Raw genomic sequence first — 3,913 nt, 5'->3', positions numbered from 1 at the left:
ATACTGGATCATAAATCAGGTCTCAACTGATACCAAAAGATTGGGATTTTCCCCTGCATGTTTTCAGACCATAATGCTTTGAAACTAGAACTAAATCAAAAGAAGAAATTTGGAAGAAACTCAAACACGTGGAGGTTAAAGAGCCTCTTGCTAAAAGATGAATGGGTCAACCAGGAAATTAGAGAAGAATTAAAAAGATTCATGAAAAATAATGAAAATGAAGACACAACCATTCAAAATCTTTGAGATACAGCAAAAGCAGTCCTAAGAGGGAAATATCGCAATATAAGCATCCCTCAAAAAATTGGAAAAACTCAAATACACAAGCTAAACTTGCACCCAAAGGAACTGGATAAAAAACAGCAAATAAAACCTACACCAAGCAGAAGAAGACAGATAATAAGGATTCGAGCAGAACTCAAAGAAATAGAGACCAGAACTGTAGAACAGATCAACAAAACCAGGAGTTGGTTTTTTGAAAGAATTAATAAGATAGATTACCATTAGCTAGCCTTATTAAGAAGAAAAAAGACTCAAATTAATAAAATCATAAATGAAAGAGGAGAGATCATAACCAATACCAAGGAAATACAAAGGATTTTAAAAACGTATTATGATCAGCTATATACCAATATATTAGGCAATTTAGAAGAAATGGATGCATTTCTGGAAAGTAATAAAAATATTAATATAGACAATATAAATGTATGTTTGTGACTCTTCCCTGTTTGATTTAAAAGAAAACTGCATAAAACAATGATTATAAAACAGTATTTATGGGTATACAATAGCTTAAATGTGTAGTTTTTATGACATTAATAGCACAAAGGAGGAAGGAGGGAATGGAGATAGAACAAACTTTTTAATAGTATTGAAATTAAGTTAAGAATTGAGAAAATGTGATTGTTTTAAGATGTTAATTTTAATCCATAGGGCAACCACTAAGAAAATAATTTCTTAAATCTTCTAAAAACAACAGAGAATTAAAATGGCATACTAAAAATGTATTTTAGGGAATACCTGGGTGGCTCAGCAATTGAGCGTCTGCCTTTGGCTCAGGGCATGGTTCTGGAGTTCTGGGATGGAATGCCACATCTGGCTCCCTGCAGGGAGCCTGCTTCTCCCTCTACCTATGGCTCTGCCTCTTATCTGTGTCTCTCATGAATGAATGAATGAATGATAAAATAAATAAATAAATCTTTTAAAAATAATAAAATAAATAAAAATGTACTTTAAAAAGAATGTAATAGTGGAGAAATAAAGGAGCAAAAAAGACAGACATATAGAAAACAAATAGCAAAATGGCAGGTGTAAATCATAACTTACCCATGATTACATTAAATGCAAATTGATTAAACACTCCACTCAAAGGGCAGAAATTGGCAAAATGAGGCAAAAAATGCATAATCCAACTTCATACTATCTACAAGAAAAACACTTTAGATTCAAAGAAATAAATAGAATGAAAGTGAAAGGAAGAAAATATATATACCATGTAAAAGGCAATGAAAAGAGAAGTGGCTATTTTAACATCAGGCAAAATAGCCTTTAAGACAAAAAATGCTATTGGAGAACAAGAAATATATTTCATAATAACAAATTCAATCTATCAGGAATATATTAAAGCATATATAAGACATATATAAACATATATAAACGTCAAAATACATGAAGCAAAAACTGCCAGAAAAGAAAAAATGGAAAAACAGACAATTTAATGATAGTAACTGGGGACTTCAAATGACATTGTAAAAGCTGGATGGAGCAAGTAGGAAGAATATCAGTAAGAAAACAAGACAGTTGAATAAAACTACAAACCAACTAGAATAACAGACATCTCTAAAATACACCTAACAACATCAAAATACACATTCTTGTCAAGCATCTGTGGAACTTTCTATTAGATAGACCACATAGGAGGCCATAATAAAATACCACATAAATTTAAAAGGATTGAAATCATACAAATACAATTCTCTGAGAATAATAGAATTAAGTTAGCAATCAAAAACATACGGAAATCTGTAAAACCTACTAACATGTAGAAATTGAATAGTATATTTACATTTAGTCAGAATAAATCATGAGAGAAATCAGAAACTACTTTGAGATGAATAAAAATGAAAACACAACATACTGCAACTTATGGGATATAGGTAGAAGGGAAGAAACTTAGAGGGAAACTTACAGATGTTTATTTTTTATATTTTATTTAGACATTCATGAGAGACACAGAGAGACAGAGGCAGAGACAGAGACAGAGGGAGAAGCAGGCTCCATGCAGGGATCCCGATGTGGGACTCTATCCCAGGACCTCAGGATCATGACCTGAGCTGAAGGCAGACACTCAACCACTAAGCCATCCAGGTGTCCTGGGAAATGGTTGTATTAAAAATATGAAAATCTCAAATCAATAATTTAAACTCTTACCTTAAATCACTAGAAAAAATCAGCTTAAAACCAAGAAATCATAAGGAAGGAAACAGTAAAGATTAGAGTCAAAATAAATGAAATAAAGAATATTAAAACAATAGAGAACATCACTAAAACCAAAAGTTGCTTTGAAAATAGAAGAAAAAAACTGGCTAGATCAGCTATAGCTAGACCTACCAAGAAAAAAAGGATAAGGATTCAAATTATTAAAGTCAGAATGAAAGACTCTTAACTCAAAAAGTTTACAAAGAATTATACAGTAATACTATGAACAGCTGTACGATAATAAGTAAGACAAGAGAGATCAAAGGGAAAAATTCCAATAAAGACACAAACTACCAACACTGACAAATAGGAATAGAAAGAAAAGTAACCTTACTGAAAATGGCAATGGAATTATGAGCCTTGACTCCAAAAGCAACAAACAAGCTGGGAAAAAGTATCAGAATCAACTTTTGTAGAACTATGGAGTCTAGTAAAATAAAAAGCGTAACAACCAGGAGGAAATTTGGTGAAAAAGGAGGTTGCTGCTTTGCGGTAAAGAAATTTTAGGGATCCCTGGGTGGCGTAGCGGTTTGGTGCCTGCCTTTGGCCCAGGGCGCGATCCTGGAGACCCGGGATCGAATCCCACGTCGGGCTCCCGGTGCATGGAGCCTGCTTCTCCCTCTGCCTGTGTTTCTGCCTCTCTCTATCTCTCTGTGACTATCATAAATAAATAAAAATTTAAAAAAAAAAGAAAATTCAAATCATCTGCCTATCACCTGCCATGACCCAGGTTGTCAGCAATCTGTCCATGACAGCTTGATATCCTGATTTACATTGCTAGTGCCAGAGGGAAGAATAGACATCCTATTTTTTTTAGAATTGTGGTTGTGGGTCTTAGTCTACCTGGCAGTTCCCTTAAAGATGAGCACAAAAACTTCCCTTTGTCATACGAGACAGAGCATTCCTTGGATTGGAACTGGGGCAGCTTCCTGGGTGGCTTTTGCCAAAAACATTTAAAGTAATGGGTATTGCCTACAGCAGCCTGGGGCAAAGAACATTTGGGATAAGCAATAGACAGATTGATAAGTCTTTGTATGAGTAGTTGGGGAAAAGAACTACATGAAGGAACAAGCACTTTTAAAAACTCACATATCCCAAGGAATCAAATAGTATATGTCCATACCTAAGATTCAACTCGTGTTGAACTCAGCCCACCTTGGGCTGGCCTTAAGGTTCTGCAGAGGCAGAAAGTAAAGCATTAAAAATACTTCAACTCAGGGCTCATCTGCAAAGATAGGGAAATTCTTTTCCTTCTGTTGGCTCTAGACATTTAAAGTAACTTTGTCCAAATACCAGTTGATGATTACTTAGCTAATCAGGCACAGACTTCAGTGGACACACATGATAAAGAATACAGAATTTACAAAAATATTTTTATTTATTTATTTATCCTAAAGATTTTATTTATTTATTCATGAGAGACACAGAAGGAGGG

This window comes from Vulpes vulpes, chromosome X, assembly GCF_048418805.1.
Source record: "Vulpes vulpes isolate BD-2025 chromosome X, VulVul3, whole genome shotgun sequence".
In the NCBI taxonomy this organism is placed as follows: Eukaryota; Metazoa; Chordata; class Mammalia; order Carnivora; family Canidae; genus Vulpes; species Vulpes vulpes.
Note: the sequence above shows the minus strand (reverse complement) of the source record.